Source organism: Corvus brachyrhynchos, unplaced genomic scaffold (genome assembly GCF_000691975.1).
Source record: "Corvus brachyrhynchos isolate BGI_N302 unplaced genomic scaffold, ASM69197v1 scaffold200, whole genome shotgun sequence".
Taxonomy (NCBI): domain Eukaryota; kingdom Metazoa; phylum Chordata; class Aves; order Passeriformes; family Corvidae; genus Corvus; species Corvus brachyrhynchos.
The window spans coordinates 6,238,682-6,251,815 of record NW_008236184.1 but is presented as its reverse complement, the minus strand read 5'-3'; the positions used below and the strand labels follow the sequence as shown (position 1 = coordinate 6,251,815).

Sequence of the window (13,134 nt, the reverse complement as noted above, 5' to 3'; positions counted from 1 at the left end):
ACATCCCTCTCACACCCTCCCAGCCTCCAGAAATTTGTTTCCTGTCATTTCCTACCTACTTTTGTTCCCATATAGACTTTTCCTTCTTTAATATCCTAACAAGAAAGTCCAGTTTCTTTCAGGAAGTTTGATGCGAGATCTTGCAAAAGCCTTCCGGAAATCTAACTGCACCTTTTTGATGCACATGTTTGCTTCAAAGAGCTTTCACAAGTTAAGGAGCCTTTAAAAAGCCATGTTGATTCTTCATAAATGTATTATATTTATCAAGATAAATAATTCTGTTCTTAACTCTAGTTTCTACCAAATTGGAAAATGAGGTGTGCCAAAATTAAAATGGAACCTAGTATTTGTGAGGGAGCAATTGAGGAAAATGCAAGAGAGTAGTTAAGCCAGGAAACAAAAAGCTGGATCTCACTGGAGAAGCATTAAAGTGACGGAGTGTTTGCCGATTACACTATTTTAGTCTCTAAGTAGTAGCAAGCTTCCAACAAGCTGCCCTTGGTGGCATTCCTTCTTCTCATCCCATCTGAAATTTTCATGATCGTTTAGGCAAGGGATCATTTAAACACACACTTCATTTGGCTCCACATCAGATTTTGTTTGAAACAAGCTGTTATGAAAGCTAAATGAGGCCATGAGTTTCAAAACTGATCAGGGTTTTTTGGATGCCTCCATTTATGATTAATAACTTGAGATACCATGAAAGAACTGGATGATTCGCAGAGCTCAGGATACCTGCTCAGAACAGCTTGTTTTAATCTGGCCAGTCAAGAACAAATCCATTCAACCTCACCAGTCACCTCTAAAAAGTTGTTGTCATGACCAACGGAAATATTGCCAGTGACAGGTTGTGGTTTTGTTTGTTTTTTAATGAAAATTTAAAGCTGTTTTAAACAGATAAACACTTCCAGGAAGGATCAGGTACTGAATACAAAAGCACTGACAATGTGATTCTTATCATTTGAGCACAGAGAAATTCAAGTCATGGAAGAAGCAGCAGAAACAGCAGACTGTGCCCTGGGCTGTGGTGTTCCTCCACTGGCACCTTGCACGATTAATGCAGGAGACAGGAGACAAGAATTAACATGTAATTAACATGACTTGGGAAATGAAAGAATAAAAACAAAAGTCTGAGATTTCTTCCTTTTATGGGGCAGGCATCAAGGAAAAATACAAAGAGTGTATCCTGAGTCCTGTGTGCTCAGTCTCAGCAGCCACCACCTCTGCTACATCATCCCGTGAAGTGGGTGCTGTTCAGTACCAACAAAGGAACCAATTCCATTTTCCAATATCTCATTTTAGAGGCTCTATTTTAAAGCCTGAATAAACACACCAGGGTCATAACTGCTGGAGTGCCCTCATGACTCTCCCTTATATCTTCTGAACCACAGTTGCTTAGTTTTCCAAAACTGGGTGAGGGGCTGATTTCAGTGGGATCTGAACATCCAAAACTCTTAAATTGCTTTACATTTCTAAGCTCTAAAATACATGAGTGTGAGTTGTAATTATTACAGTGAACATTGGTTCAGTTCCAGGGATAACTTATGATGTCTGAAGATCTGCTTTGGTGCTAACACTCTATGAGCTGACTTCTGGAGTCATCAGGAGCTTGGCCACAGCTAAGTGAGAATAAATAATGAATTAAGTGCTTCTTGATCTATCAAATGCTATTTTTGGAAGATCAGGGCTGTTCCTTCAGTGCTCTCAGAGGAAAACTGGGTCAAAATACTGTAGACGTGTCACTAGGCAAGGAATCTGGGCAATTACTTCAGTTGTGGCTAATGAAATATGTTTATCAAGACAAAGGCTGGCAGATGTGTCTGGGCCTCTGTTTAAATCACACTGGCAAAGATTTCAGGCCTGGCACTGGCTTAGCAGAGTGGGCTGGACTGAGGTGGCTCAAGATCCCCCCAAGTTCTGCATGCAGTGTTTTCCATCTGAGCCCACAGACACAGCCACACACAGCACTGGGCTCTGGAACTTCAGGTGGAATTAAGGACATGCAAATTCTCACAGTCTCAGTATCTTCCCCAGGGGAAGAGGACTGGTCAACCTGCCAGGTGCTTTGAAAATAAGCTTGTTACAAAGTGAAAAGTTTAATACACTGAAGCAGCAATGTGCAAACATGTTTGGCATTCTCCATTCACTCCATGAAATTATCAGAACATACAAAGAGGTGCAGACTTGATTTTGTCAGTTCTTACACAAACTCCATAAACACTTGTGCAAAGCACAACTACCCATCCAAAAAGCTATTATTCACTACAATACAAAACTTCTTTTTCTTAAATAATTCAACAGTTAATCAATAGTCCAGCAAAAATATAATGAAAATATTGCATTAACAACACCTAAAAACATTGTTGAACCAGTGCCCAAATCCACATAACTGCTGGCTCCTTTTCAGAAAGGTCAACTTGGAAAAAGATTTTCTGTGATTTTCTGCCCATAATATTGTACTTGTACTCGACTACCAGCGTAAAACTGGAAGCCAGCCCTTTGAACACTTGGCCCTTGAAATTATTAATTCAAACCCAAGCCCACTGAAACATTTGTGTTCCTGGTGGTGCCTAAGCCTGAGCTGTTTTTCCAAGCCCTGACAGTCGGAACAGGGGCATGGCTGACGTTCCATCAGCACCTTCTGCCAAAAGCAACTTGGTGCTGGGAGGCTATGAAGGCAAAATCCTGGTCCCTGAAGGATTTCAATACAGACAATGTCCTGCAGGCTGGGAGACTCTCCTGGGGCAGCTTTCTCTGAACCCTCTCCATTAAAACATGGTAAACAAGGAAAGTCAGGAAGAGGCACTTTGTGCCTTTGGCTGCTCCCTCCACCTGAGCGCTGCCACAGGGATGGCCAAAGAAGGAGCCAGGCTCAGCGTCCCCTCCCCTGCTCCCAGAACTCTCACTTAGTGAAATGTTAAAGCTGCTGGAAACTATGTGGGGAGTCACACTGGCTCCTGATTGAACAGTGTATTTATATTCCCCGTCTCATGCATTTTCAGAGATGCCTCCACAGACATTCCATCAGGAGAGAAAGTGGCTGACACTCATCAAAAGGCTCATCTCTTAGAAGCCAAATGAGCTTGAATTGAGCTCACACACAGCCACCCACCCAACCCATGTGCAAGATGGCAAACAATTATAGCATATGCTTCCTTAGACACTTAGAGCAACAAAGGCCTCGAATCCCCAGAATACCCAGGATAAATAAAGCAACCCAAGTGTTACAGCCATGCCCAGATGAGGAATAATGTTTCTAAATATTTAGTTTAAAACTCTCAACTATTTATTCTAACAGACTTTTTTACAGCATTTAAAGAGTGCACATAGAGTTGACCTGAAAATGAGAGTAACAAACAATAAAATAAAAGGATGTTCAATAGACATACAGTGAAATAAATTAACTGTGATCTGTGAAAGTGCTGTGAAAGTCAGGAAAAAAAAAAAAAGAAGATCAGTTTGAAAATGTAAAATATCCTTTATGGTTATATATTTTTAAAAATTACTTCTATTTGTCAAGAACAATTGACCCTTTTTGTCTTCATTTATCTCGGAGGAAAAGAAAATGAAACAAACAGCAAAAAAGTCCCAAGTACAGTGAACAGCTGAGCCAGGGACAAATTAAGTAACACAGATTGATGGCTGTTGATCTACAGCAGTACCATCACATCCCAATGCTACAGCTCATATTTCATTTAAAGACCCATCTCTTTTTTTTCCAGAAACAGTGCAGTATTTATGGGAGAAGGCTGATTTGCAAGCCTTGGAGCTGCACTGAGAATCCAGATTCAGGTTTTCCAATTTGGCTTTAAAGTTGGTGAATTCCTTGGACTTTCAAGGTACCAATCCAACTAAAATGAAACCAAACACTGGAATAAAACGAACACTGAAAGTAAACATTTATTTTTAAAAAATGCTGCAGACAAGGCAAAGCTTTTTATCTTAAGTATCTTCACCAGGCAGTAAGGAAATTATGTTTGCTGCCTCTGCATCTCCACCTTTACTGACCCCATTGGTCCAACAGCACATTATCCTCAGCTGTTGTCCTGGGGCTTTTCCCAGAGCTTTATCCTCCCTGGTATTCCCTGTTACAACAGCACGCAGGTTTCCTCTTCCTGCATTCTGTTCCCCTCTCAGCCTCTTGAAACCTTAAACTAAGAGTTTTTAATTTCATAGCTATTAAAGACATTGACAGCCCAGACAGAACATACTTTTTCTGTGAATGTCTGCTAAATGTAAGATAAATGTTCAATCAATTTTTAGATTTCTAATGGCTTAAGAATTAGAGTGGCCACGTAAAAACTGCCAATTTTACTTGAAATACAAGAGGTTTCCTCAGAAGCCGCAATAATCCTTTGTGCTTTCCTGTGTTTCTTACAGACACATCTGGAACACGGTCAACACTGGAGGCTTGGTATTTGGTTCAATCAAAGCCTCAAGTTAGAGGTCCACAAAATCTACCTGATTTTCAGAGCACACAGAAATCTCTGTCTGAGAATCTGGCTGGTTACTCAGGTGCCTGGCTATTAACTCCCACAGTCAGGCATCCAACATGGAAAACAGGCTGAACAGATATGCCCTTCTCTAGGACACAAAGCTGTTGGAGACATGGAGAAGGTGTGTGAAGAAGATCTTTGCAATCTCTGCTTGATTCCCCTGTGAACCAGGAAAGAGGAATGAGGGCACTCAGGGGCTGGATCTGGGCTGGGGAAGGTCTCTGCAAGAAGTGAAATGTCCCTGCAATCCAGACTTAAACTTGGATCTCTCAACCACCCAGCACTGAGGGTGAGCTCTCAGGCTACACCACCACAGAGGCCCCTGATCAGTCTCAGTGCAGCGGCTGCACCTTCACCAAGAAGGGTCTCCGTGGGTTGAGATGGACAACAGCAGCAGCTGCAAGTACTCTCTGATAACATCCAGGTCCTAGTGTTCTGTGTCTGCTTTCTCCTCTGTGTAGAGCAGAGAAACAAAGAGACTGTGCCCAAAACTCCCAGCAGATCTAAACAGTCCTCCAAAATATCCTCACCTTTCCAGGAACAATGTTAGAGCAGTAACTGGAGAGATAAACGAGAACATGACCCCAGCCTTATTTAATTTTACATCACTATGCAAAGCTCTTGACTCTGCTGTCTCCATGACCTACTTTATCTATTGTTTATTTCTCTTTTTTTCTTTTTCCAGGAAACTGTTCATTAGCGATAAAAGCACCTGGCTTACAGTAACAGGGCACTGTGCAAAATGCCTGTCAAAAAGTCAAGGGAGGAACACTCATAAATACATCAGAAAGAGCAAACCCACAAAGAACTGCAGGATTGCAAGGGAGTATCTTAGGTAGAAGAAAGGAAAAGAAGATGCAAGGGCCATAGTCTCTACTGGTGTAAATGGCTGAAGTCCATTGAGTTCACTGTGCCAGTTTGAATCTGGGGAGAATTTGGAAGTGCCAGCTCAGTCTGATGCAGATGGCACTGGAGCTACTCAGGTTAGAGCCAGAGTCTATTTTCTGGCAGGAAGATTGGAGCTGGGAAAACCACTATGGACAAAACCAGACCTGAACAACTGGTGCATGCAACTATCTTGGCTTCCTCTTCCCCCTCTTCCTAAATTTGTCACTAAAAACTTATTTAACTGCTTTGAGAAAAAAGGTTAATGAAAATTATAAAAGAGACTGTTTATGGGGTAATTGTAGGACTTCATTTCCTTCATTTTTAGATGCACTAATTAAGGTTTTTTTCTACCAGGTAAGACAAGCACAGTTTTCTCTGTGTTCTTTTCACATCATGTATGCACCATCTGCTGAGTCCTCTTACTGAGCCCTCTCCATAGCTTGTTCTCAGCTCCACTACTCTGAGATGATCAAGGACAACACTTCACTACCAGCCCTTTATCAATCTCTCTGCAGAGGCCAAAAAACTGGAGCCTAAAAGTTGCTTATATATTTTTGAACTTAGTGTAACGTAAGCTGAACACAGCTCAGTCTGTGTTGAGGTTCTCTGAGCAAACATCACATGTCCTGCTAAACAAAACCAAACCCAAATCCTCCTCTCCACAAAGTGGATACATGAGGGGCTGGCTGGCAGGAAACAAAGGAGCTCCCCATTTTCCTCTCCTCTCCCATCAGATACCAGCTTCAGCACAGTTAGAAAAAAAAGGCACAAGCCTTAAGGCTTTTGTTTTTGTTAGCACCACTCCTGTGGAAAACTTGTAAGTGTGAGCTGATGTTGGTCTCCCTTGCAGAGCACAGCAGTAATGAAGGGTTTCCAAGCTCCCCACAGATTACTCTCCTCCTTCCACCTGTTCCAGTTCTTCAGGTACATGCTATGAGTTCTGTTCCCCTCCTCAGCCATTTTTCTGACCATCATCTTCTAGGTGCTGTTATCTCACACACTGCTGTCCAAAACCCCTCTGGAGAATTCCACTCAGAATTCTGTGGGAACTCCTTCCCAGGATCAACAGTCACTTGCCACATCCCCTTTACAGAACTCACTACAGGAAGTTGTATCTCTATTTATTTAAACTTCAACCCAACTCAGTTGGTCTCCAAGGGAACCTGTGCAGTTTCTGTGCTCTTGGGTATGAATTCCAGCACCTGCTGGGACTCCAGGAGTGCCAGGAGCTGCAGGGTAAAGGGTCAAGATCACGTAATTTAGCGATCCCTCCTTTGCCACAGAACAAAACAAGTTGTCTCTGTGCATGAAGATGTCTGAGTGGAAGCAGGACTGGTGATTGTAAACTCTCTTCTGGCCACTCATTAGAATCTCAGGAGGCTGCACACCACTCTTGTGTCTTACCACCTCTTCCTCCTCCTTCCTTTTTCCATGGCATTGCTTCCTTTCACGGAATTCCTTTCTTCAGATATGGAGAAGTTAAACTCCAGCTGATCTCCTCCTAACCCAACACTTTCCATGATTTACTGCTGTTATAGCTGGGCCACACAAAGCTGGAAATGTTTAACAGGTGTGTATGAGCCAGAGAAATCACTGTCCAATTAAAAAACTGTCACAGGGGTAATAGAAAAACACAGCAGCAAAATATCTGAATAAAACATTGATTACTGGTTTATAACCTAGGCTATTCAAAGAACTCCTGAATTGCTCCTTACACTGATTTTTGAGGAATGTGTTGTTAATATACCTTGAAATATCCTTTGGATTTTCTACCAAGCGGAAAAGATGCCACAGTGTATCCTCCTCATCTGCTGAGGAATGAAACCCCTCATCCTCTGCCAAAGCACACACAGACACAAATGGATACAAGGATAGGATGTGTTTTCCTCGTCTGTTTATTTGTTTAAGCTTGGAGCCCACCCACCAGCCCAGACATTCATTTCTCAGCCTGTTTCAATTCTTTGATTTGCTAGCTAGGAAGTCAAACAGAAGGTAGGAGTAGGAATGAGTAGGTGGGAGCCAGAGCAGTCAGAAGTTTTTAGAATGTTATTCTAAGAGCTTAAAAATCAAAAATTGGAAGCTGATTTTAAAAAAATTACAGTAAACTTCTCATTCTTTTAAAATACTCTTCCAGAGATTTTTATCTGTCTGTAAGTTACTCCTCTGAAGGATTTAGTCAAAATGACCCCCTCAAACCTTTAACACCTCAATGAAAACAGGCACAAAAAGGCCAGCTGGAAATCTGGATAGTGGTTTAGCTCTAAAAGACTTTCAAACTTCACAATTTAGACAAAATATTTACTAGTAATGTCTCACCTTATTATCATGAACTGAGACTATATTGAAATTTCATGCAACTGAATAGGCTAATCACATACACAGGCACATACTTTAAAATCTAGGCTTTTCATGTTCTTAAGTATAAGCAATTAAGGGTAAGAGTAACATTTCATAATTATGTCATTGATCTCAATTCCTTTTCATTTTCCTATGAAAGCACTAAACTTACATAAGACACATCTGAGGTTGTTCCTGTTGCTCAGATCCACATTTGCTCTAATCAAATATTCACCACGTGGCTTGTTTTTTGAATTTTTTTCAGTTTTTGACTTCACACGAAATTAAAATTTGGAAAATCTGAATGTATCATTAGCTTTGAAAAAAGTACTAAAAACTCATTTAAAGTAAAAGTCAAAGGGAGCAATGGGAAATTCTGTCTTAGGCCGGCCCACTAATTAAAATCAACTGTGCCACATTATTTCCACTGTTCAAAAGTATCTGCCTACAGATCTAAAATCTTTTCCAAATAATTAAAATCAGGAGTAAAAAAATCCCAAATCTCTTTCCTCTTTCATGTGGAGCCACATAGAACACACTTTTGCAGCTTTCAGAGTCCATTAAAACATCACCTTTGAAAACAGATGCACAAGCAGGCCCAGGAGTGATTTATGCAAGCAGGAGGCTCAGAACTGCCAGCGACTCCTCATGTTCAAAGCACCCCCAGCAGGCTCAGCGAGGTCCACTTTGGATCACTTGTAATGAGGATTCTTCAGACCAGAAAATCAATAATATAATTAGTAAATGGTATATTATTTCTCAGAATCTTGCTGCAACTTATCTGCCTTTGATCAAGCTGAGTTGACTGCTAATGACATTTAATATTAATTAATGAAAATGCATGTGATAAAAAGTTCTTTGGAGAATTATCTAATTATGTACCATAAAAAAATGAAGTCTGTAATAACTGCAATTCATGTTTATTTCAATGACTATTGTTTAGGACACTCTAAGAAGACGTTGGGATTATGAGTTATCTTTAGCTCCACTTTCTCCTGCCTTACAGAGCCACTTAGAGCAGATGAGCCACGTCATTCATGAGCTTTGTCTCATTTGCAATACCAAGGGCTGCAGGTAAATCCTTCCTCAGCTCTGGGACAGAACCTACAGAATATTTTATGAAATTCACTTCTCTTTTGACAATGGATGATTGACAGCAAACCACCATGACTGAAGGTACTGACAAAATAAATAACTGTGGAGATTAAGCAGGATTTCAAAGGAACAACAGCAATCCTTAGGGAACAATGATTACAGAAAGGCAAAGTATTTCATTAACTCACAGAAATGCAACACTTTGCTACCCCTCACTTTGACTGCCTGAGACCCCAGCTACTGAGAAACATTTGCATTTAAAAATATTCCAATTTGATGTAACATGTCTAAGTAACTTCACATGACTGTCAGGCACTGGAGAAAGGCAAAGGGAAATTTTACATTATTATGAAACACTGTGGGATTCACCAGAAACATTGTACCTGGTTTAATAAACTTGGTTCAAAACTAGAAAGGAAGGATGGAATAAATATATTGTGTTTACACCATAGGGCAGATTCCATGGTTAATATGTCATGTCAATTAGCCCCCATTTCCCAAGACATTTTGGCTTTGGGGAATAAATATATAACAACTGGGAAATATAAATCCTAATGCTCTTGCTTCATATCAGCCATGTATAGTAACTGACCCCTGGTGAGATTATTCTAATCCCATAATCTTAAGTACATGCCTGACTTGCAACAGCCTTTTCCAATGCAGGTGAGTAAAAAAGAAACAGCTGTCATATGAGCTCACTCTTCTCTCTAATAACCATACAGAGTAGCATAATATTATTCAATATTATTGTCAATATTCTTACAGCAGCTCCATTAATTCCACATAGGACATTCCCTGTTGTTCACTGGCACACTCTTGTCAGTGTGAGTGGGGAACACTGAATTTAGAAGTAAACTAAGGTTTTCAGTGATCTAAATTCCTGGGGAAAAAATAATAATCTCTGGCAGTTTGGTTTATTTTGAAAGACAACGTGTGAAATTGCTGAGAGCAGAACATTGGCTAAATAGGTGCCACTTGTTCTTGCCCCAGATGTGAAGGAGCTGCTGGCTGCTCAATACAAAGTGATTAATGATTGCTTGCAATCAGCCCTGGAAATCATTGGCATTGAGTGACAGAATGATTCTATGACATCACACAGCCTCACATCTGATGCTTGTTCTTGGCCACATTGCTCCTCGTGCTGCCATTTTTGGCACCGTGAATGGGCTCCAAAAAATTATGGCCTTTATGGTGTTCATGAATAAACAAGTTTTCACATGAGAGAGGTTTCTATTTCTTTCTGCCAGATTTATTCTTCTGCCCACTCATGACCTCTCCCATCCCCACACTACCCACACTACAGAGTAGGAACTCTGCCTTGTACAAAGGTTCTGACAATTTTCCATCTCTGCGCAAAAACCTCATTGAATCAGTCCTGGAAACCCTGACTGCAACCACATCTCTCTTCTCTGTCACATCCAAATGATGAGCCTCTACCTTACAGCAAAGAGTCACATTGTTAGTTAGTTTCAGTTAATCTTTGTATTTGTTTTATGAAATTTCCTGCTGTTATTACACTGCACAAGGTCATCCAGTTCCTCCTCTATTAAAACCCACCCTGGTACTGAGACACTCATTAGTCCCCCACATTAAACATGGAGTGCCATTCTAGCAAGCAAGGAACAGGCAAGAACTCTGATACCTCAGCTTTCCCAGCTGAAACCCCCATAACATAATACATAAGGAAAAGTATACAAAGGATTCTAGATTCAAGCATTCAAGTTACCAAATTGTTCTTAATCCCATCAAATCGTCTTTTATCCCCAAAACTTTACATCTACAAAATATAAATACAACCTCTGGGTTCTGCATTCATATTAATTAGAGGCTAAAGAGAATTTCATTAAGAAATAGCTGCATGCTCATAATTCAATATATAAAAGTCAGCTTGACAAACTTGCTCCTTGTATTTTATTATTTGCATTTTGCTTCAGTGTAAGTTGCACAAGCATAAACAACAGGGGAGAACTCCTGCTTGGTAAATAATTTGTGTAAATTTTTAGAGAAGTTTTTTGGCCCGGTCTGCAGGGGGTCCTTGTGCTCAGTGCCCAGCACAACCAGTATGACCAGAATGACCAGTACAGGACAGGCTGGTGAGTGCTGGGAACCACAGCAGCGGTAACGCCTTGGAAGGAAATGATGTTTAAGTCTTAGGAAAAGATGGAACAACATCATAACTGTCAGAGCAATTTTCTGCCTTGGTAGTTGAACACCTGAACTACTGCTTATTTTTGCAGTGGAATTATTCCCAGTTTCTCTCTGCTCAGCTCTGAATCAGCTTGGAGTTGTGTCATAAACAATGTTTGCCTCAAAGAGCCACGTGGGCCAGAGCCGAGGATGGACTTAATGAGGAGACAGTAGTTCCATAAAAAAAAATAAAAATAAAGAGCTTGGTTCATTTTCTGTAAACATCTTGGTTGTAAATAACTGTAGACAGGATAACATTAGACTGCCTCTGACTTAATGTCATAAAGATTGAGTTCTTAATTTTAATTTAGTGCAACCATAATTTTCAGTTTGCATGGGAACATAATCTTACAGTCTGTTACCAGGTACCTCAGGAATGTAGCAGAAATTATAACATTCTTACACTTTTCACAGGAAAAACTGAGTAAACATCTGTACCTGTATTTGTCAGGTATTGTTAAAGGATTTTCCCAGTTCAGTACCAGTGCACAAAGAAAGTTTAATTTCAAAATAAAAACCCAGACAACTTTTTTAATGTATCAATTTTCCAGATTCAAACCAGTTTAATTATTTTCATGGTCTAAAATAAATCTTAGAAAAAAATGAGGTATAAAAGAATAATTTGTTCCCAGTGGCTAATCCTTCAAAATGCCACAGGGAAAAAGACTCAGGATGCAGAAATCATTAATGGTAGAGCAATTGCTGAGTTCTATTCCTAGAAACAAAGAAATAAGGCTACAGCTGGCTCCCAGAGGCAGGTGAGTTCTGGCTGACCTGCCAGGAGGACTCTGAAAAGGCTCATTCAGAATCTAATCAAACCGCTGGTGTGGGGAAGATAAGGCTTGAGTACAATTTTCTAGAAAATACTCTTTAAATGGTTCCAGTCACATTTTTCTATTTGATGTCTTTCTTCAAGCTATTTGACTCCTGTTTTTATTTTCCTGGAACTGCCCTAAAGAACCAAGAGAGTCAGTCCCTCACACCAACAATCCCAGTGCCCAGTTAGGGATGGATGTGCAGGAAGAGGACTCATGAGGAGCTGACTGCTCTGCAGGTGTCAGCGCAGGTGTGTGGTGAACATCCACATCCCACACCTTGCTCAAGCCCAGTGGGGTGTAATCCAGCCCTTAGCAAAAACACTGAGGAACACAAGGGAAAGAAAGCACCAACTGCCAATCCAACCTCTAGGGGAAAAAAATATCCTTCCAGGAGCCTAAAGAGTCCCATGGCTGTGCTGGTAGGAACCCAGTCTCCGGCTGTCCTCATTCCTGACGAGGAAAACATGCTCACTCCGTGGGAATCCTGACATGGAACCTTAAGGGTGCTTAGTGCCTCTTCATTTTGTTGCAAAATATTATGCAGAAGAAACACAGCTCCAATACAGTTTTCTTTAACCTTACTCCTAAGGAATCCTGCAGTACCTCAAAAGCAAGTCCACATGTATGAACTGCTTCTCTCTCATGTGGGTGATAAGCCAGAAAGTTATTGGGCACCAGGCCAGGGGGAGGGACAGAGAAATGAATGGGAGTAGAGGTAATTATAGCACTTATTTCGATTAGGTGCAGATCACCAATGAACTCTTTTGTCACTTGTTTTCTCCTCAGGGAAATCTCACCTTCCCAGCTTTAATTTAATCATGGGAAAAATATGTCAAGTATTGATTATAACTAGAAACTAAAGTCTACTACAAGCATGTTCACATTAACTCTATCACTCAGACATGACCCGGAAGAAATCCTCTGTTTGTCTTTCTTCATCCTGATTCCTGAACACACTGTCTTAGAGAGAGCAGCATGTTCAAACTTACAAACATCAGTTTTGTGATGAAAAGTCCAGAAGGGAATTTGTTAAATCACTAAATTTACATTGCCTGTGATGCTAAGTATAACCAAAAGACACATCTTCCAACTCTGAGAGCAGAACACAATAAAGCCTCTGAGGAAGTGCTGCATATCAACACACAGTTCAATTTATTGAAGTTTGAAATAATATTCCAGTCAAGTCCAAAAGTCAGAGAATTTGCCAGAAACACTGTGAAAATCCTAAAATGGTGCTGTTTGTTCATGACCCTTGAGAAATAAAAGAAACAAGTGACACGCAGTCACAATGCGTTAGACTGCAAAGCAGGAAT

The 13,134-nt window shown here is 40.6% G+C and overlaps 1 protein-coding gene across 1 annotated transcript in view; it reads right to left on the bottom strand.

Annotated features, from left to right (window-relative positions):
- Positions 1-13,134, bottom strand: part of MEGF11 (multiple EGF like domains 11) — a 255,687-nt gene that overhangs the window by 198,705 nt on the left and 43,848 nt on the right. The gene's annotated exons all lie outside the window — the stretch shown is intronic.